This window comes from Lissotriton helveticus, chromosome 1_1 (genome assembly GCF_964261635.1).
Source record: "Lissotriton helveticus chromosome 1_1, aLisHel1.1, whole genome shotgun sequence".
Taxonomy (NCBI): domain Eukaryota; kingdom Metazoa; phylum Chordata; class Amphibia; order Caudata; family Salamandridae; genus Lissotriton; species Lissotriton helveticus.
Genome location: NC_136057.1, coordinates 623,608,796 through 623,632,056, shown reverse-complemented (window position 1 = coordinate 623,632,056; position 23,261 = coordinate 623,608,796). Strand labels below are relative to the sequence as shown.

At 47.0% G+C, this 23,261-nt stretch overlaps 1 protein-coding gene across 2 annotated transcripts in view; it reads right to left on the bottom strand.

The window, feature by feature from the left end:
- Window positions 1-23,261, bottom strand: part of LOC144770300 (GLIPR1-like protein 1) — a 1,263,910-nt gene that overhangs the window by 940,439 nt on the left and 300,210 nt on the right. The gene's annotated exons all lie outside the window — the stretch shown is intronic.

Here is a 23,261-nt window from a genome sequence, read left to right as displayed (position 1 = left end):
TCACCTTACCTGGTCTCTGGAGATTTACAATTCTTCAACAAGTTTCTTTCCCAAGAACTTAGGAGTGAGGATCAGGTTGAGTTGGCTAACTCTCCTTGTCCCGAGTTGGGAGTTAGAAATCACAGACCACCATGTTATCTTCAGGATTGTGTTAGATCATGATTCTGTAGTTGTAGTACATTGATATGTTTGTTCTTGTTTTCTTTTTCTTTTTGTTGTTTTCTCTTTCTCTGTTTCTTAATTTTCCTTTTTTTTTTTTTTAAAGGAAGAAGGTGTGTTGTGATGCATACTTATCTTACCTTGTTCAGAGTTTCCATGTTCTCAGTATTCTCAATGCTCGTGCCTAGAATGTAAGGTTGACGGCACTCCACAGCTGACAGTTGCATCTGGGTTGTGGAGGTAGTCGGATGCCAGGTTGTGCTGCCAGTAAACTTCTCAGTTTTACTTCACGATTCCTGCTCGTTATTTGGGAAGATCCATTACAACAGAGTTCCAGAGCAATACCTTCTGTAAGGTGAGAATAAAGAGTGACAATAACTAAGGAAGCCATGCAGCACAGCTCTGGGAAAGTATCCACCCCTGTATTGGTGGGCTGTGGGGCAGTAACGTTAAGTTAACGTGTGCAGGGATGACCATGTGACTGCCCAGTTAATGTCAGCCATTGGAATATCTCTGGAGAGCGCTTTATGAGCAGCCATGGCTCTAGTGAAGTTGGAAGGAACACCGTTCTTTCTAACTCAAGTAATACCACGTCTGGATTTAGGGGCCCATCCAAAGTAAAACAATGCATTTTGTTACAATCTTGCCTTTTTTGGCTTCAGAAAAGTGAACTAAGAGCTGATCGTCCACTCGTTCTTGTTGAGTGCATTTAATTTAATACAAGACTGTACACACAGAATACAGTCAATGCAGTTGCCCTTGTCCTTTGGTGTTATGTTGGGTGGGAAGAAAGCTGAAAGAGGCAGAAACCAGGCAACATGAAAGGCCAAAACCAACTTGGACAAGAAGGATGGAAAGATATGTAAGACCAACTTGTCCGGGCAGAAAACTGTGAAAAATAGTGCAAGGAACATCATTTTAAAATTAACAAGGCGAACAGTGCAACAGTGCGTGGAGTCAAAAGGAAATACCACCCAAAAAAAATCAACAAAAGATTCATATAGCTCAGAGCAATAATACATGGACTAGGAGGAAGCAAGTAAAGCAAACCTTTCTTAAAATTTGGCAAAAATATTAAGACTGATCAGGGAGACACATGAAAGCTGACAGGGCAGACAGGTAAACCTTGAATGTAGCCACTGGCAGCCCATGGTGTGCAAGAGACAGTGTGAAAATCAATACTTCAAGGGATCTAAGACTTCAGACTCGCGCCACACCATTGCATGAATCTATTTAAGCAGCCCTCATAAATTAATTGCTGCTTTATAAAGGAGATACAAAAGGACTCTATCTGCCACCACTTTTCACATGTGCAAATGCAGCAACTGGGGATTGTTGTGGAGGGCCCTGAACATCTTCCTATGAGAGCAAGTCTGCCCATGTGGAAGTAGAAGAGGTGACCAAGTGCTGAGTGCCAAAGATCAATAACAAAATGCTCTTGGCCACACTGGGGTGAGGACAATCAACTGTGTCTTATCCTTCTGCACCTTCTGTAGAACCTTTGGCATAAGCACAACTGTGAGAATACATACACAGATCCAAAGAACAGCTGAAATTAAAGCCATCCATCACGGAAGCATTCAGAGGGAAGTATATGACATAAAACTGAGAACACTTTCTGTTCTGTGTGGATGAGGTCAATAGAGCGCCACCCAAATCTGGAGAATATTACATTTATCACTTTGGGATGCTGTTCCCGTGTGTGCTCCTCCAGCGAGAGGCAACAAAGAGCTGTGTTTTCATCCCTGTAGATGAGACACTAAAAGGAAAATTTCCTTTTGCTGCACCCACTGCTATGGTCAAATTTCCTCAGGATACATGACCAGAAACTGCCATGTCTGTTGAAATAATAGAATGTGGTGATGTGATCCAACAGGATTTTTATGGCATTCACTAATTCTGAACAGAGAAATGCCTTGCAGGCATGGTAGACTGCTTACAGCTTTAGCATATTTATGTGTAGATGCTGCTCCAACAAGGACCAGTTGAGAGCCCCAGCCAGGGGCGCAACTAGGTCTTAATTTCGGGGGGGGGGGGGGCTAAGGGGCTAACATGGCAGAAGAAGGGGCGTGGCTAATGTTAATCAATGGGGCGGAGCTAAAATGGCAGATAATCAGGATCGGTTAATGCTCAGGTCAAGCTGAGAAAAAAATGTGGTGAATTCTGCATTTGAAACTGGACAACAATTAAAGCCCACATTTTTGTTAATTTGATGCATTTATATGCTATTGTCTTATGAAAAAGGAACAGAATGTACTGAATTAAAAGGCCAATTTAATATATTTTACTACAAAGCACTTTAGGAACACATTATAACCAATTTTCACAATGCCATTTCAAGGCGACGACCCTTTTTCGCCATTTCATTAACAATTGCTTCTATAGGAGGACAATGTGCACGTGAAATGTTTATCATTGCAAGTCCAGAGAGTCGTTCTTGCCCCATTGTTGACCGAAGATAGGTTTTCAGTCTGTGAAGACAACTGAAGCACCTTTCTGGGGATGCGGTTGTCACTGGCAAAGTGGCAAATAATTTTAGCAGGCAGTATATGTTGGGATAGAAGTCAATGTGAGCATGAGTTAAGGTATCCATTATATTCCTTGGCCTTTCTTCAATAGGTACCTTCAGCCATGTCATTACCCACATGTCATATTCATTTTTAAGATCCTCGCGCGTACCAGGTAAATCGTCCTCATATATGTCAAGAGCATCCTTCAAATTTTTAAAAGACTCTTGGGTGACAAATCTTGGTACCAGATACTGCATTGTACAGGCCTTTTTCACATGCTGGCTGAATCTTTCTGACAATTCATACAATAAATTGTCTATAAATGGTAAAAATATTGAAATCCTAAAGTAAGCTTCAGGATCACTAGTCTTGTAATTGGCCCGTTGTGTCTGCCTGCCAGTAAGGCGTGGCATTGTCAGAGGTTCCCCTGCTGTGGTTTGGGCTTTAACGAAAATCTCATTAAATGCTTCTTCAGCTTTGTCTCTGCTTTCTTGAATCACCTGCTTGACTGTTTCAATCTGTCCTATGCACTCCAACAGATCTGTATTAGGATTTTGGAGTGCAGCTGAAACAGGAAGCAGTAGCCCAGAAAATCGTGCCAGGATGTGTAATGAAACAATGAAGTTATGGGACTGAACAGCTGCGAGAAATTGCTCAGGATTGGAAGAGGCATTGTGATCTTGCCAATCCGAGATCTCAAGCAAAGAGTCAACCACAGCTGGGTACATATCAACAAAACGAACAACCGATGCATTCCTTTCAACCCACCGTGTCTCACATAAACCACTTAACAGTTTCATTTTGGTATCTGGCAAAGTAGCAAATTTCGCCTTTAGGACAGCCATCCTTTTTGCAGAGCCTCTTACAAAATTAGACACTTCTTTAAGTGTTGAAAGACAATTACGGATTTGACGTATTTCACATGAATGTCCAATCACAAGATTCAGTGAATGACTTCCACAATGTACATAAAATGCCTTTGGCACACGCTCTAAAACTAGCGCGTGTGCACCTTTAACAGAACTTTTCATTGCAGCACAACCATCGTATGCTTGCCCACGTATACGATCTAAATTCAGGCCATATGTTTCTAAGGAAGTGAGAATTTTCTTTCCAATTTCAACCCCTGTTCCATCCTGAAACTCTTCGAAGCCAAGGAATTCTTCATACACAGATGTACCTTCTATAAAACGAATTACTAGAACAAGTTGCTCGATAGTGGCACTGTCAGTTGTTCCATCTGCTAAAATGGCAAAAAAATCTTGCATTGTTTGCGCGCTCCACCACTCTATTTCTCATTAGAATGTTGCAAGCAGAGATGATATCATTCTGAATCTTCCAACTTGTATAAGTTGCATTAGAGGGACACGTTGCCAGATGCCATGCCAGAACTTCATCACCAGCTTGAAGTCGTAGGCGCAGAGCAGCACGGAAATTGCCATCATTCTCTTTGGGTTCCTTTGAAGTAATAGGTTGTCCACTGTCTCTGTGTCCTCGAAGAGCTATACCTTGTTTTGCACAATGGAGTACTGATTCCACTATTGGCACAAGTCGTTTTCTGTTTTCCAAAATAGTTTTCTTCCAGTGGCTCTCGATCATAGTTGTAACATTAACAGACTTTCCTTCAAAAACAGATGAGAAGTTAGCTGCCGCTGTCATACTCTCTTTGTGATACAAGGAAGAAGCATGGAAACGAAAATCACTTTGAGCATGTTTCCATTTTGTTATGGGCCAAAGCACTAATTTCCCCACAGCTTGATGAGACCCTCTTCCAACTTCTTTACGGGCAAAGAGTATACACATCTTGCATAAGGCCCCCTCAAGTTTAGCACTGTAGGCAAGCCATGGGCGATAGGTTTTCAACCATTCATGTTGAAAGCGACGTGCTTGATTTCCCTCTTGAACAACTGGAAACTTGTATGATGTCTCTGGCGTCCAGGAAGAGTGCAAAAGTTGGTAGCGTAAATCATCTGGGATTGATGATGAAACTGTGCTGAGTCTTGAGACATCTATATATACTCCTATATCTAAGATGGATGAACTCTTTGACTTTTCCAAACATGGACTAGTAGTCGCTGGCATACCAGTGGTTGTATATGCAGGAGACTGAGAATGAAGAAATGCTGAATGTTCTTCAGGAGTGTAGCCGGAAGCTGGCAGGGCAGGTTCTTCACCTGAATCAGAACATGCGGTCAAAGGGTCTTGAGCGGCTGGCCGACGAGTGAAAAAATCCTCTATCTTTCGCCGCTTAACATTTTGTGGTCCAAAGCCTCTGGTGTTCGGCATCCTGCTGTATGCGGATAGCGATCTCTAGTGAAATATAAAAAAGGCCCTCAGGTCACTTACTTGATTATTACAAAACTACGGGGGAAAGAATACTGTAATTTTGTTCAATAAACCAACATTAAAAAGCCAAGAAATAAAAGTTAAACACCCAGTAGCTCTCTAAATTATCCTAAAACTCTGTAAAGAAGCAAGCTAGCAGTAGCCTGATTTTCTTTACAATTATGATACCACACACTTACCACATGTCTAAAACTTCAATGAAATGGCTGGAATTTCTTATAATATGAAAATGTCCAATGCAAATCAGCCCCAAACAATTATGCAAAACCATCTGGATACATAATTATAAGATTACAGTTTCTAATGTTTGACGCAAAGACTTCTGCCCTCTATGCTTTCAATGTACACTTACCTACAGAAAGAACAGGCCTCACAAATATTTAGGCCAAGATTTACTAAGCTTTCATGCACCACAACTTGGCAAGGGAACATGTTGTGCTGTGTTGCATCAAAGGCAGAGAGCAGAAATGTGCCATATTTACAAAAATATGACACATTTCTGCTGTCTCCCTCAACTGGTGCTGCATAGTGCCAATGCAGACATCATGGTGCAACGGTGCCTGCGTTATCAGCAATAATTTTTCTGTGAAGGAAAGGATACCTGAATGCAGCTCACATGGAAAAAGGAAGCAACTAGGATAAATAAAGATAATTCACCTCGTAACGCCTGGGCCTGGAAGGCGCACCATTTGGAAGCATTCCCAGGTGTACTGGCCGAAGTAACTGTGGGATTGTGTCAAAATCCATAGGCAGATGTGTGGGAATGCCCTAGCTCCACCCATGGAACAACTTCCCAACGCAAGGTAACTCAAGGCAGCTCAATGCTCTGCCTCTCATTACTCTGGAGTTACTAAACCACGCAAAACCACAATAAGTGGCCTTTGTGTAAGTTAAGTAAATCCCAATTAAATGGGTAAAATCATGGCAGCGTAAAAGGAAATCAGAATGGATGGATACAAGGGTGAAAGTACAGTAAATCTAAATGTGAGAGGATGGATGAGTTGGTGAAGGGATGGTAGAGTAAATAGATATCTGAGATGGTGGCTAAAAGGATCAGTGTAAGGTTGGCAGAGTAAATTGAAATCAGAAAGGATCGATGGTTGGATTGATGGATGAAAGGATAGCAGAAAATATAACACACACCTACCCGATGTACCAGCAGGTTACAGAGTTCATTGAAAAGTGTGTTTACCAAATGTGGATATTATGCTCTCATAATTGCGATATTAAGGAGTGGTGCACATCAGCAAGCAAGGTAAATACCCTCTAAATAGCTCAATACCACAATATGATTGCATGTATCAAGTCAGGATAGAGGCTCACACCTGGAACCCTTAATTGCCTGAGCTCTGCGCTCTCATGTAAAAGTCCAGCCCTAGTAACGTTTGAGTAACCAAGATGGTGTTTTCAAATACCCCGCCTGCTTGACATGCATTTTTGATACACTGCATTACCTGCAGGAAAATCTCACATTCGAAGAGCCAATCAACATACTTTGGACGTGCTTAAAAAAAGTGTGTGTGTTGGGCCACATCAATAATCTGAAACTTATTGAAACCGGAGAGCACCTGCTAGCGGAAACTTCTTGACACCCGAAATTAAAGTTACTGAGAGGTGTCTGCATCTATTATGGGCTGAAAAATTAATCACAAACTGGGCAAGCAATTTGAGTCTATAATCGTGCAACTATTATTTTTAGAAAGGTATTCCGGGAACTAAATTTAATTTTAGATTATTACGTAATGTGCAGGTCTGTAGTACTAGATAAGAAGTTACCAGACTATGACATATATTAGTTCTGCTAACTCTTGCGGATCCATAAGATCAGATTGAACCATCTACTGCTTCCCCCATCATAAGCAGGAGCCAGGATCCAGAACACAAGAAATAAACCACCAGCATAATAAAGGGACCTGCAGAGCTAATGAGAGCTGCCATCATAAAATATATTATAGAAATGGTCTCCTATCTTGCACACTTCCTCATCAATCACACGACTAAGCACCGATTCCCATAGCTCAATAACTGCACCTTGGTATTCATCATGAACTGCATGGAGATGCTTTTCACAGAGGCTTAAATAAAGACAACACTCTTCCAACCACACACCCACTAGGTGTAACCTGCTACATGCATGGATAAGTGCTTCAGCATCGCACAAATGTATGACAGTACAACACATGCCATCACAATGCATGTCTTTGCAACGCGGTTGTAATAACTCAACAACTCAAGTGGTGTTACAACACAATACCATTACAATGCAAACTCTTACCACGCACATGCCTTTACAACAAAAGCATATGCATGGTAAAAGATTTGTTTTAAAATATAACTATGTTACAGTATATACGCTACATATATATATGTATATAGGTTTATATATCCCTGTAAATGGCTTATTTTTTTTAGTAAAGTTTATATATATATATATACTTCCCTTCAACTCATATATATATCCGACCTGGATCATCATGGAGTGGAGTGGAGGAACGCTGAGGGGGTGGGGCGGAGAGCAACACCAATTGGGAGCGACTCTAAGGACTTTAAATCAGGAGCCCCCACAGTATGTTTCTAATCGGCAGCGAAACGGGCACTGAAGAGGCCGCAAGGCTGAAACGCGTCTGCCCCTGCGTTTCGCAATTTTAACAACAGAGCCCTGTCATTAAAAACAATCTGAACCAGCTAGCATGTGTCGGTTCCCGTTCTTTTGGAAGGGGAGTGGTGTGGATATATATATATATATATATATATATATATATATATATATATATATATATATATATATATATATATATATATATATATATATATATATACAACCCTTCAACTCATACCAACCCTAAAATTGCCCCCCTGGCACCCCAAAGCCCATACCTATCCTGTACCCTAAAATTAACCCGAAACCCATACCCACACTGAACCCCAAAATTACTCCTGCCACCCAAAACCCATTACCACCCTGAACTCTGAAATTACCCCCCTGGCACCCCAAAACCCATACCCACCCTGAACTCTAAAATTACCCCTGGCATCCCAAAACCCATACCCACCCTGAACCCTAAAATTACCCCTGGCACCCCATAACCCATACCCGCAGTGATCCCTAAAATTACACCCTTGCCCCCCAAAACCCATACTCACCCTGAATCTTAAAATTACCACTGGCACACCAAAACACATACCCACGCTGAACCCTAAAATTAACCCCCTCACACCCTAAAACCCATACCCGCCCTGAACCCTAAAATTACCCCTGGCACCCCAAAACCCCTACCCATCCTGATCCCTAAAATTATCCCCCCCCCCCCCCCGGCACCCCAAAATCCATACCCACCTTACAATGACCCCCTGGCACCCCAAAACCCATTACCACCCAGAACCCTAAAATCACCCCCCTGGAGCCCCAAAACCCATACCCGCCCTGAACCCTAAAATTACCCCTGGCACCCCAAAACCCATACCCATGCGGAACCATACATTCCCCTCTGGCATCCCATAACCGACACCCACCCTGAACCCTAAAATAGCCCCCTGACATCCCAAAACCCACACCTGCCCTAAACCCTAAAATTACCCCTGGCACCCTAAAACCCATTACCACCCTGAACTCTGAAATTACCCCCCTGGCACCCCAAAACCCATACCCACCCTGAACTCTAAAATTACCCCTGGCACCCCAAAACCCATACCCACCCTGAACCCTAAAATTACCCCTGGCACCCCATAACCCATACCCGCAGTGATCCCTAAAATGACACCCTTGACCCCCAAAACCCATACTCACCCTGAATCTTAAAATTTCCCCAGGCACCCCAAAACCCATACCCATCCTGATCCCTAAAATTATCCCCCCCCCGGCACCCCAAAACCCATACCCACCCCACACCCTAAAATTACCCCCGGCACCCCAAAACCCATTACCACCCTGAACCCTAAAATCACCCCCCTGGAGCCCCAAAACCCATACCCGCCCTGAACCCTAAATTACCCCAGGCACCCCAAAACCCATACCCATGCGGAACCATACATTCCCCTCTGGCATCCCATAACCCACACCCACCCTGAACCCTAAAATAGCCCCATGACATCCCAAAACCCACACCTGCCCTAAACCCTAAAATTACCCCTGGCACTATAAAATACATACCCACGCTGAACCCTAAAATTAATCCCATGGCACCCCAAAACCCACAACCACTCTGAACCTTAAAATTACCCCTGGGACCCCAAAACCCATACCCATGCTGAACCATAAATTCCCCCCCCGGCATCCCATAACCCATACCCACCCTGAACCATAAATTCCCCCCTGGCACCCCATAACCCATACCCACCCTGAACCCTAAAATTGCCCCCTGACACCCCAAAACCCACACCTGCCCTGAACCCTAAAATTACCGCTGCCACACCAAAACACATACCCACGCTGAACCCTAAAATGTCCCCTGGCACCCCATAACCCATACCCACCCTGAACCCTAAAATAGCCCCCTGACATCCCAAAACCCACACCTGCCCTAAACCCTAAAATTACCCCTGGCACTATAAAACACATACCCACGCTGATCCCTAAAATTAATCCCATGGCACCCCAAAACCCACAACTACCCTGAACCTTAAAATGACCCCTGGCACCCCAAAACCCATACCCATGCTGAACCATAAATTCCCCCAGGCAGCCCATAACCCATACCCACCCTGAACCATAAATTCCGCCCTGGCACCCCATAACCCATACCCACCCTGAACCCTAAAATTGCCCCCTACACCCCAAAACCCACACCTGCCCTGAACCCTAAAATTACCCCTGGCACACCAAAACACATACCCACGCTGAACCCTAAAATGTCCCCTGGCACCCAAAAACCCATACCCACCCTGAACCCTAAAATTGCCCCCTGGAACCCCATAACCCATACCCGCTCAGAACCCTAAAATTACCCCCTGGCACCCCAATCCGTAACCCACCCTGAACCATAAAATTACTTACTGGCACCCTAAAACCCACACCCACCCTGAACTCTAAAATTACCCACTAGCACCCTAAAAAAAAATGAACACTACAAACTTACACTACATTTGCATATTTGGAGGGGACTGTCCTCTTTGACGTTTCTATGTATGTAAGTCAAGAACAACATTCAAAGTAACCTAGATATGCAGGCAGTAGGTAATGCTGTGCTGAAAAATGCATTAAAGTTACTGGAACTTACATAAATAAAAAACTGCTGCCTGCTCTTCTGATACTATACTGTGGAGTCTGGCTGATCAGCAGCACTGCGTCCTGGCATCCAGCCCCACGAAGGTCTCAGAGTAGATAGGTGTGGGTCAAATGTCTCCTGCATTCTCCTTGCCTGGGGCTCCTCTGCTTCTTCCCTGGTGCCCTTGGATGCGGACATAGAAAGATCCATGGCCCTGTTCACCATTTATCTGGTGAGCAGCGCCGTGGATGTGAATTCCATCCAAGTGCACAGACAGCAGGGGGAAAAGGATGGCCAGTGCAGGTGAAGCTTTTCCTTTGTAAATTCATTCCTGCTGGCGTCATAGCCCAGGGTTTGCTGTCTGTGCACTTGTATGGAATACACATCTATACAAGTGCACAGACAGCACACCCTGGGCTATGACGCAGCAGAAATTCCTTTACAAAGGAAAAGCATCACCTTAACTGGCCATGCCTTCCCCCTGCTGTGCACATCTTCACACCCCATGCTCACAACCCATCAAGTGCTTAGGTGAAATCCCTGCCTTCAGGCAAGGATTTCACCTCGCGGCGCAACTCTAAAGGAAAACAAGAGGTGGGGGCAAGGGGTTCACTCACTGACACTGTTCAGAGGCTGGCTGTTTGGCTCGGGCTGCTGGGCCTCTCAGAACGAATTAAAAAAAATCATTCTCGGATCGGATGCGCAGCTTTCTTGCATCATTTCAGTGCGTGTCATCTTAGCCCGGGTAGAGGAGGCGACGGGGGGGGGGGGCTGAAGCCCGGTGAGCCCAATGGGTGTGCTCGCCTGGCCCCCAGCACACACAGGATGTATCTATTACCATGGAAAAAAATGCGTTTAGCATGCAGGTCCGACCAGTTTTTCTCCGCTGAGATAATATTGCAAAATGTAGGTCACATAGGATAGCATATAGCAGACTCTGCCACAATTACCAGACAGTATTGCTAATTCACCAAAGCTGCACATCATGCACATGTTTACGTTTGTTACTATCTTTGAGAAAACTTAGGGTCTGATTTACATTTTGGCAGATGGGTTACTCTGTCACAAAGGTGACAGTACTGCTGTATTACAAATAGATTATATTTTAATACGAAGGGCGGGATATCTGTCACGTTTGTGAGAGAGTAACCTGTCTGCCAAAGTCTAAATCAGGCCCCCACACTTAACAATTCATTTGTCAGCCTATGAATTAGAAACTGCATAAGTAAATGTGAGGTAGTTAAACTGTCATAAATGACACCAATCTCATGATTTGTTACTCACAAAGAGTAACTTTGGTCCGATATACGTTCACAAACACAGATTGTTAATACATTTAGTCAAGAGACTAAAAAGTGAAACACTTCCATTTATTCTCAAAACTAATAACATGGTAACATTGGCATACTCCTGATTGACACATTCAATTTCCTTGTAAGTTGCTAGTATCTGGTATCAAGTTTACTTAGGGATTGTGAGTTAAAGGCCACCAATAGACCTTAGCACTGTTTGTGCCATCCACTGCAGTGGCACTGTAAAACATGTCTCAAGGCCTACCACTGTAGTCTGTCTTTGCAGTTTTAAAACTACAAATGTAACCTGTCATAATAAACCCTTTTCTTTTACCTTCCTTTGAGTGAGTCATCCCAAGGTAGGCCTTATTGCTAATAAGGCAGACAGCATGGTATTTACAAGTAGGACACGTAAAAGTTTAATATTAAACATGTCCGTACAGTGGAAAATCCCGAAAGCTATTTCTACTGTATAAGGGTTTGCTTTTCATAGGAAAGCATTGGCTCACAATATTAAGCTTGATAAAATGTATCTCGGCCTAGACCACACCTACAAATTAAATTTTCAGACTTTTTGAAATATCTATTACAAGGTCAATTCACAGGTGAAGTCACATTTGTAATACAACTTTTGGAAAGATGTTTTTTTATAGCTACCTTTGGGCTGGTGGCACCCCCTGGAAGATAAATCTGCATTTTTGCTCTCCCTTTTCTGCCAGCTAGAAATGAGCATTTCAATAAGTGTAAACAAGGTGTGAACTTCCTCCCAGGAGAGGAACCAAAGGCCTTGGATATGGGGAGGTGTTGTTGTGCCCTTGACAGGAGGTGAGCTGGGCATAAGGACTTGATTAACTTCAAAGAGGCCTTTCTTGTCACAAGAAGACGTAGCTAGAACCCAGAACTGCACTTTTCTTTTGTTCTGCCAGCTAGACCAACCTCCTTGCTGACATCCCAGATGGCAGTGTCAAGACCTGTTTGACAGGCCCGCTGGGTTTAGCTATAACATCTGGGGTGCACATCAAACAAGGGAAACATTATGGCAAAACAATTTATAGCCACTGTCTGGTTGCTGAAAGTTCAGGTTTGTTCCACCAGACTTCTGACTCCGAGTTTGCTAGGGGTACAGGGACTGCCTAAAACTGGATTTTAGTGTTAGATGTGGGAGGACACTAGGATTACTATAGTACCTACACACACACACACACACACACAGCCCTCAGGGCTCAAAGTTCCTGCGGCCGAAGACTTTAGCCATTTAAAAAATTACCATAGGAGGGGGCGTGGCCAAGATGGCGGCGGAGTAGGACGTGTCTTCGGTCCCTCCGGCGCCACAATCTTCTTAGCGTTGTTTAGCCCCCTCTATTGCGCCTATCCACGCCTGAATTCGAGCCTGGGAGGCCCCGGGTAATGTGCGGCTGCGAGCGGCGCCTTTTATATATCGGTTGGCCGTAGTGAGGAGGAGCGGCGCCAAGCGGCCTAGGCGGGAGGCGACCCGTAAGATCCACCGGACGCCAGTGCAGGGCGACGGTGGTGAGGAGGGAGCTGCCCCGGTGACACTGATCGGCTGCGGAGGTGCTGGAGACCGAGTGCGGGCACCCCGCAGCAAGGAGCTGCAAGTGAACAGGCGTGCTCCCGAGTCGGGTCCGTTCTGGAGGTGTCCGGGCCTGGCGACACTTCCCAGCAGGCTGGGGGCTTGGCTGGTGCCCGCTGCGGCCTGTAACGCTTGAGAGCGAAAACGTGCAAAGGCTGTTTGGAGGCCCACGCAGGACTGCATTCGCCGGGACGAGTCTCCGGGCTCACCAGTGCCGCGGAAGGCGTGAGGAGAGGTGACGTGGCCCGGGAGCGAGAGGCAGTGCCCCGGTACTTGCTGGGGGCGTGAGGAGCGACCCGGTGTTAAGGGGCCCTGGAGTTCGGTGGAGAGGTGCAGGCTGCCGGGGCCTCGACGGAGGTGCTGTGTGTAGCGGTTGCGGTGGTTGAGATCCCTGCTTGGCAGGTGAGTGCTCCCTCGCGGATTCGACCTACTGTCTACTTTGTCGAAGGTGAGAGGCGCGTGAGTGGCCCTGAGGGGTCGCAGTATCTCGGTCCGCGTTTCGGCGGACGGGGTGACCTGGAGGAGAGGGTGCCTGAAGGGGGACGGGAACTGCTTCCCTGAATTCGAGTGGGGTTGCTGTCAGTAGGGCTGGTGGTCCTGCTTGCTGACAGTGCGCCGTGGAGCCCCCAGTCCACACTGCTGTTTAAGCGCGAGTTGCTGCCCGAACCGCATTTCAGCGGGAACCGCACTACTGACTATTGCAAGGACTGTTGCTCCCAACCCACAGTAGCGCACCACGAGGCATTTCTACTAGTCAAAGGGCCTAGATCTGGACGCTGGTGCATGGGCCCGGCTGGTCTTGGTAGTAGTGTACTGTAGGAGCCTGGTTGCCGGTGTGTAGGAGAGTCTGCTTAGTGATCCTTCGAAGGGCCCTGACCTTAAGGCGGCAAGGCTGTTGTTTGGCTCGTAGAGGTTGGGGCCCCCTGATGGAACGAGGGGAGGTGGTCTGCTGCAGAGCGACAGGGTGCGGAGCGGCCTATTGGGCTGGAGTTGGCTGTCGATGTTGTTGGGCACTCCCAAAGCGTCCAACTGTTAAGCACGATTCTCGCCCTTGCCCCAGCAGTGAGCCACCGGTGGAGTTAAAATGGCGACGGCCAGGCTAAAAAAAGATAAGCCACCAAAGGACAACTCTCAGAGGCCCCCTCTGCAATCTGCATCGCCGCCCACTGCGAAATCCCCACGCCAGGATGACAATGCTGCGCCTGCGACCAAGGCGTTCATGCTGGAATTGTTTGCGTCCATTAAGGAAGATATAACGGACCTACGTTCCCAGCTGGCCTCGGACATGAGAGAACTGCGACGGGACGTGGATGATGTAGGGGAGCGAGTCGCAACCTTAGAGGAACACGATCTAGGGACGGCGGAGGATATTCACCGGCTGCAACAGGATGTGATCCATCTCACGGAACAGAACTTGGACCTCCAGTCCCATGCCGAGGACCTGGAGAACACGTCTCGACGCAATAACATTCAGATCAGAGCGGTCCAGTGGAAAGGGGAAGGGACGGACCTTAGAGAGTATGTGGAGGCCCTCTTTAAACACGTCTTGAATGAGAAGGATTTGCAGGTGATTTAGATGGACCGTGTGCACCGAGTGGGCTTGCCGAAGGGCGCCAAGTCCCCTCCTCCGGACATCCTTGTCTGCGTCCACGACTTTCAACTCAAAGAGAGAATCTTGAGACGGGCGCGCGACCTCGTTCCCCTCCAATTCCGGGATCACAACCCTGTGCTGTACCAGGACTTGGCAGTCTCCACATTGCTCAAACGGAGAGACTTTAAACCCGTCACTAACTTCCTGAGGGAGAAAGGGGTCCCCTACTCCTGGGGGCATCCGTTCAGACTTATCTTCAAGTGGAAGGCTAAACTGGTGCAGGTTCGATCCTTGGATGCACCTCGTACCATTCTGGGCTTGGAAAGACCTGCTACCCCGCCTGAGACCGGCAGCTCCCCTGATAGACGTTGACGGCGATCGGCGGAATGGCAGAAGGTGGGAGGACGGGCGCCGGCAATGAAACCGGACCACTCGTTAAGCCTGAAGAGGGGAGATGCAGTGGCCTCGGTGGTCTTGGTAACGGACGCTCCTGGAGTTGCCTGAGGCTCCCATTTTTTCGCTGGGCCTTTTTGGGACTCTGCTTGGCGCCGGAGGGGTCCTGGTGAGGACCACCTGTGTCACTTGTGAGTGTCTTTGCCGAGTGGAATGTCCTGCATCAGGAAACGGGTATGGGGTTGGTGGGTGTTGTCGCCCCTTGCCGTTGGGGCCTGTTTGACGGACTATCGTCTATGCCTAATTCTAGTGTTGTTCTGTTTTGAGACTTTTTGGTTTTCCTTTTGTTGGGGGGTTGGGGGTGAGGGGGTTTGGGGAGGGGAGGGGTGGGCAGGGGGGCTCCGCATCAGCTGAAGGGGGGCTTGTAGAGGCGAGAGGGGGCTGGCCTACTCTCAAGGGAGCGGATGGAATGCGACTAGGTTGTGATGACTAGAGAGCTGAAAGTGGTGAGCCTGAATGTGCGTGGGTTGAATAGCCCGGTAAAGAGAGCTGTGATTCTTTCCCTCCTAGAAAATGCAGATAGCAATGTGTGTCTGTTACAAGAAATTCACCTACTTACCAAAGATGTTTGCCGTATGCAGGACAAGCGTTATCCTTTGCAGCTATGGTCCTCAGGTCATTACAAACAGAATGGAGTGGCGCTATTGTTTAGCAGGCGTATACATTGCAAGGTACTATCTCAGGTAGTGGACATTAGGGGGAGATTCTTGGCACTGCGGGTTCAATGGGGTGCGACGACCTTCACGATAGGGTCCATGTATGCGCCAAATGCCCCGCAAGAGCCCTTTCTGCACGCTGCCCTCATCCAAGTTTTGGCGTCCCCGGACGCGTTGATTATGGTGGGGGGGGGGGGATTTTAACCTTGTGATGGAGGGGGGGATTGATAGGTCAGAGCAGCGCTCACACCAAACTGGCGCCTGGTCACAGGAGGGGAGACGGTGGTTGACTGAGGGAGGGTGGCACGATGTGTGGCGCATTCAGCACCCTCAGGAACGAGATTTCACATACTACTCCGCGGCCCACAAGACGTACGCGCGCCTTGACCACTTTTTAGCTACATCGGCCTTTCTACCTCACTTATCTGACGCGGACATCACTCCACGCTCTCTTGCCGATCACGCACTTATATCGGTAAAGGTTGCGTTTTTGGGTGATAGACCGCCGTCGGCCGGCTGGCGGCTTAGGGACTCCATGTTACACTCGGATGATGTGACAGCGAAGATTCGGGACACTATTACCCACTATCTTGCAGAAAATTGTGTGGGGGACACAGCACTGGAGTTGATATGGGAGGCCCTGAAGTTAGTGGTCAGGGGGGACTTCATTGCGCTTGCGGCCACATATGCTAAGTTGCTTAGGGAGAAGCGAGAGGAGTTGGAGGGGGAGGTTCGAGGTTTGGAGGCGATCCACAAGAGGACGGGGGCCCCAAGGGTGTGGAGAGAATTAATGACTAAGAGGCGCATGCTCAAACACCTGGACCTAGATAGAGCGGAATATGCCTTGTTGCGTTTGTGGCATAAGTTCTATCTCTGTGGCGATAAAGGGGGCAAGATGCTCGCACAGAGACTTCGGGCACAGGTTCAGACTTACGCCATCACAGCAATCAAGGATAACCAGGCGAATCTCCACACCACTGACACTGCCATCCTAGATACCTTTCGTCATTTTTATCAGTCGTTTTTACACAAGGGAGGGTAAAACGCGTGAAACCATAACACAATATATCACAACATCGCACATCACTTCCTTCCACCCGGACTCAGTAGAAGCGCTGGACTCGGAGATCCGCATAGAGGAGGTTATATCGGCCATTTCCAGGCTCAAATTGGCTAAGTCGCCAGGCCCTGACGGGTTCTCAGCTATATTTGACAAAACATTTTGTAGAGAGCTGGCTCCCATTTTGACCCGTCTCTTCAATTCTTTTCTGGATACGGGGGTGGTTGCTCCGTCCATGACTGAGGAGGCTATAACGGTTATACTCAAGCCTGGGAAGGAACCAACGGACTGCGGCTCTTATAGGCCGATTTCACTTCGTAACATTGATGCTAAATTATTTGCGGAAGTTTTAGCGGCGAGGCTTAGTCCTTTGATGGATGGAGTGATTGAACCTGACCAGGCTGGGTTTATACCTACTAGACAAGGGGCTGATAACACCAAGAGGCTGCTCCACTTGCTGGACCTCGTCCACTGATCTAAGGCTCAGGCTTTTCTTCTGTCTATAGATGCGGAGAAAGCCTTTGACCGTGTGGACTGGGACTACATGTTTGAGGTGCTGAAGGCCTTGGCATTGGTGACAACTTTTTTACGCTGGGTGCGGTGCCTGTATGCGGCGCCCAAAGCGGTGGTGAGGGTGAATGGATGTAGGTCTACCCCTTTTCCCATTGCAAGCGGGACGAGGCAGGGGTGTCCCCTCTCCCCGCTTCTCTTTGCGCTCTACATGGAGCCCTTTGCCCAGCGCGTTTGTCCCCACGCCACTATCTCGGGTATCCGCTTCGGGGCTGATGCCCATAAAATAAGTATGTAGGCGGATGATGTCATCTTAGCGTTGACTGACCCCCACCCTTCCCTTCGGTCCTTGACCACTGAGCTCCTTGACTTTTGCGAGGCGTCGGGGTTTAAGGTTAATTTTGCCAAGTCATAAATCCTCAACGTTTCGGTACCAGCCTCTGATGATGTAGACTTACAGAAAGACTTTGCCTTTCAATGGGTGCATTCGGATAGCACGTATGTGGGATTGCGTTTAGCCCCGACCCTCGCCAAAACCCTTTCTCTAAACTATTCTGCGCTGGCGGAGCAGGTTGCTAAGTCTCTTGCCGATTGGTTGCGTCTTAAATTGGCATGGTATGGCCGTCTGGCCGCTATTAAAATGACGGTGCTTCCCCGTATACTCTATCTCTTTCAGATGCTGCCCCTGTCACCACCGCCGGGCATGTTGAGACGATTGCAGGGTTGCCTTAATAAATTCCTGTGAGACAATAAGAGACCTCGCTTTGCGTTCATGGTAACCACCTCGCCAAGGCCCTGGGCGGGCTGGGCTTCCCCCTACTATCTGCGTATTTTCAGGCGTCTTGTCTTAGATATGTGGTGGAATGGAACAGGCCGATGTCCAGTAAACATTGGCTGTTTATGGATCAAACGGTGGCCCGCTGTACCATTTGGAGGGAGCTTTGGCTGCCGCGTAAATGCAGAGCGTGGGGGTTGTATTCCTCGCCGGTGACGTCCCCGACTTTACGGGAATGGGATCAATTGGCGCTCCGCAAGGGGCGGACCACCTTTTCCTCCCCAATGACGCCAATAGTAGATAACCCTGACTTCCCGCCGGGTTGCTCATCCGCCGTCTTTCATCGATGGCGGGAGAAGGGTTGTAAGCGAGTGGGCATGCTTTTTGATTAGAAGGACTGATCCCGGTCTCGACACTACGATCGGACTACTTTCCACTGGGTCCTGAAGATGAGTTCTCTCATGCGTAAGTGGCACATTGGGTAACCCGGCCGGCCAATGTGGCTCTTATGTCGAGATCGTTGACGGTCTTTGAGCGTTGGCTGATTTGTAAAAAGGATGATCGCAGCCTTATTTCTGAGCTCTACGCCATGATCGTGCGCGGCCCCAGAAAGCAACGTACAAAGGCGCAGGTACGGTGGGAGACAGAATTAGGACGTCCCTTATCGGCCAAGGAATGGGAACAGGTGTTTTATCGGGCTCATCACACGACTTCTAACACCATAGGAACTGAATCCGCCTATAAAACGGCGACCTATTGGTACTACACCCCTGCGTGCGTCAAAGTTTGGACAAAGCGAAATCGGGCCTCTGCTGGAGGGGCTGTGGGATGTCGGGGAACCTAGTTCATCTTCTTTGGCGGTGCCCGAAGTTGGAACGCTATTGGGCAACAGTCGTGGACGAGCTTGATGCTGCTTTTCAGATTACACTGCCCCGTTTGCCCGAACATACCCTACTGGGCCTCCCGCACCCTAAATTCTTTCCCTTGCGCTCCCTCAGGGGCAAACAAATTGCACTGGCGCTATTAGCGGCGCGGCAAGTCCTTTTAGCACAATGGGGTTCCCCGGCAATACCTGATGTGAGGGAATGGTTTCAGCGACTGTGGCACACCCTTGCTATGGAGCGCCTTTCCTTGAGTATTAATGGGAAAGGCGCTGAATATGCTACCCTTTGGGCGCCGTTCTTGCAATTGTTATCTAAAGAGCTACGGGAATTGACATGCCCGAAATACCTGCAGATACTACAACTTATTCCCCTGGACCCTGCCGGGGCCTGCCTGCGTACTTGAAAGCCTAATAGTTGTAATGAGCAGAGGGAGGCTGAAACTCGGGGGCCAATGCTGTCTGGATGAGCTGATGCGGAAGGGGGTGGGAGTGGGGAGGAGGTGGTGGGGGACATAGGATTGGTGGGGGTACGGGTAAGGGGGGGTTCTGTTCTTCTTTTTGTCCTTTTGATTTTCTACCCTAAAAGCGGTTTTTATGCTTCCGGTGTGATGGTGGTGTTTCCTCACTTACTCTGGGTTGGCCTCCGGGATGTAGACCCAGAAGCTGTGTTCTATTCTAATGTGCATCCGCCCTCCCGGCGAGTTGATATAGGCAGCTGGGCTGTGTTATAAGATACTCTAACCGCATAATAAAAATGTTTGATTCTAAAAAATTACCATAGTAGGTTGGGTTAACCCCAGGAACATTTATGCCATTGGTAAGGGAGTTCCCAGGGGCATTTCCACCCACTAGCTTGTGTCATGGATAAATCTGGCATCGCTAGACACTCCCGGACCTGAGGAAGAACAATAGAGGACTGGACCCACTGTGCCTGATAAAAACGGAGTCCTAAAGGACTGGACCCGCTCCCCTTTGTACCCATGAAAAAGAAGTACGCTCCAAGGGCCAGTTGGCAGACTTCCTGTGTTGCTACAGGGACATGAGCTGGAAGAAGTCTTTTCCTATAAGTACCCAGCTTACCAGTAGCACCTGGATTGGACTTTGCTGGTGGCCTATCCCTGACACCGTAAGAGTTTCTAAGTGTCCTCCCCTGAGGTCCTGTGGACTAGGGAGAGTACTCCTGTGATAGTTCGGGAATCATAAGAAAGTTTGGAAACTTTGAAAATCATTTCCTCCAGAGAGCCACAGCTTTAGGGGGACCAGTGGGAAAAAGTATCCAACCAGCAGTTAAACATCTTTGGACTGAATTTTAGCTTCATCCCGGTTAAGGTGACAAGGAGTTCCATAAAAATGACTAAATCCCATTCTGCGTTGGGACTCCCAAAATATTCAGCAAGAAATCTCCAAAGGTCTATATCTCTAGTGAGGCCAATCTGCTTTAAATATCCCACCTTCGGTTCCAAAGCTGCAGCTAAAATTTCAGCAGCAGCCAGCTCAAGGAGGATTTTCTTTTCAAAAAGGCTCAGAGTCATTTTCTGGTTTTGGTCTTCAAAACTTTATCTAGCTTCCAGACTTTTACTGTGACCAATCAACTTGTTGTATCTTATCAGGACTCATAAGAGTCAGACTCAAATCGTACTTCGGTTCAGGTCTACCATTTCCATAGACTACCAATGGCTTTTTGTGCTTTATGGCCATGTTTTCACTTAAAATTCATATCTCCCCTTATTGGATTTTTGTTGTTTTGGTCTTATTTTTCTCATGTTGGAAGGTGGTTTATTAATAGGTTCAGGTAAGTACCTACAGCTAGGAATAACATCACAACCACAATTAAGGTCCAGTCAACTCTCAATCAATTACTCTTTGCTCAACCCTTGGTGGCTTGGAAGATGAACAATCAGACTTAACTTTGCAGACATGAGTGTAAAGCTAGTAATATCACCAAAACAATAAATAATTAAAAGACACAACGCAATAAAAAACCTAAACCAATTTATACAAATAGAGCACATTTTTATCTTTCAAATTACACCAAAAAGACAGAAATCGAAAGTAAGGAACCAGAAATATGAATTTTTAAGGTTTAATATATGAAAAAAATTGCTTTCTAGTGCTCAAAAGTGGAAAGCGTCAACCGCGGCTATCTGGTCACGCTGATCCGGAACAAAGTCAAAGTTTCATTCCGACCGTGATAGAGCGCAGGTCGGATAAGATGAGCGGTTAGGCCTGGTCAAGTTTTTACCATCCGACGTAGTCACTTTTTTTAGCTTTTTCTCACGACGTCCAGCAATTGGATCCTTGGATCCAGATTTCAAGTCCACGACGGCGGCCTGCTGCAGTGCAATGCCTTGATGAGCCCTGGAGGTCTTTATCTTCCATTTTGTTGATGATGAGTTACGGAGCTTCAAGCAGGGCAAACATGCACAGTTCGAAGCTGCCAGCTTGACTCTCACTGTCAATGTTGGTCTTCCTCTGGAGCTTTTACACCAAACTTGGTCAAAAGTTCCCAAACTTTCAGCAGTTCTTCTCTGAAGGTTCCTTGATGCAGGAAAGGGTCCCACAGCACCATCCAAGTGTTTAGAAGTTCTGGTTTATCTTGGGAATTTGGACTTCAACTCCCACAATGCACATAGTTAGTCTAGGAAAATCCAGGTGAAGCTGGTCAGCTAGAATTGTCCTTGTAGTGGATGTTGCACGTGCCTTATTCCTGAACTTTTCTACAATTGTAACTGCTCAAAGAGTCCACTCTTTATGTTTAAAGACAGTCAAAGTCCTTCTTGTGTGGAGCCTTAGAGTGCAGCAGATGCAGTACTTCTGAGCGCAGTCCTCTGCGTTTCAGTCCAAAGGGCCAGCAGGGCAGTCCTTCTGCAGATGTCTCCTGGAGATTTCCCATTTGTATTTCCCATTCTTGACTGGCAAGAAGGAGGGATATCCCAAGCAATGGGGTTCAAGTTGCTCCCTTCTGCTTTGACAACGTCCTGGGAAGTGTGGCATATTTTTGTCATATAATCCACATTTCTTTCAAAATCAAAATGGAGAAAATCTCTCCTTGGAGTTCAGGTCTGGGTAAGCCAACCCACAGATGTGGCTAACTTTTCCCTACCATCAAAAAATCAATTGGGGGGAAGGATCACTTGTCCTGAGTAACCAGGGTTTTGGTAATTTAATCGTTTTTGGTTCCGATAAAAAACCCTCATTCACATACCAAGGCTCGAATGGCGGTGTATCTTGATTCTCCGCCCTTGTTTTAGCGACGTGACATCATCGGGTTTAGTTGTATGTTTCCTCCACCCGGAGGTAAACCACTGGTTAGTGCAGTAGCGATTAGAGATTTTAATGAATAGGGTGTTTGAATAAAAAGGCTTATATGTCCAGTGAAAGTGAATTTTAATGAATACTGGAGTGAAAGCCTGGTTAAAAGAATGTGGCGTGCGTAGGAAACTGTATTTAGGGGGCTTCCGCACTTACTGTTGTCCATAAAAAGGTCGACATGTTTCAGCCATTAGTTGCCTTTAAGGGGTCATGTAGGCTTTCAGGACCTAGTAGCTATAGTGAATAAAGAAAAAATAGGAGAAAAGGACCTTAATTTGTAGGTTATTCCTTGGAGAAAAAAAATTTGGATTGCGAAAAGGCCTTAAAGTACCTGTAGTGGTAAATAAAGGGGGGAGGGGGTAGACAATACACACATATAGATAGCGTCATTGCGCGGTGTCAGGAATGCTGTAGTGCTTTCATAAACAGAAGAAGTTAAGTAACTAAAAAATGGCAATTCTTTGTTAAAGGCAAATCTCTCTCGTTCCCATGAGGCAAACATTCTCTCGTTGCTCACAAATGCCATGTCAAAGTTGTGTTCAGTTCATGTGTGCTACGGTTCTCTTGCTCTTAACGATGTGTGGGTGACTCACTGGGAGGTAGTGCTATATGGCTTGCCTTTTAGTATATAGGAACTTTGCTCCATTGTCGACCGATCTCAATGTCGCCATTGTTACAGCTTCTGAGAAGCTTTGTGTTGTGCTGGTTAATGTAGGAAGGTGCGTATGCTTTGAAGCATGGCAAAATGCGTGTTTAAAAGGCTTAGTCTGAAAAATAGGATTACTGATTCAGGCGGCATGGCGCGTAATAAACCATTGTCTCATTGCGGTCCAATCTCAATGTCGCCATCGTTACTGCTTATTAGAAATGTGGGAATATGTGTGTACAATCAGAACGTGGCAAAAAGTGTGTTTTGAGT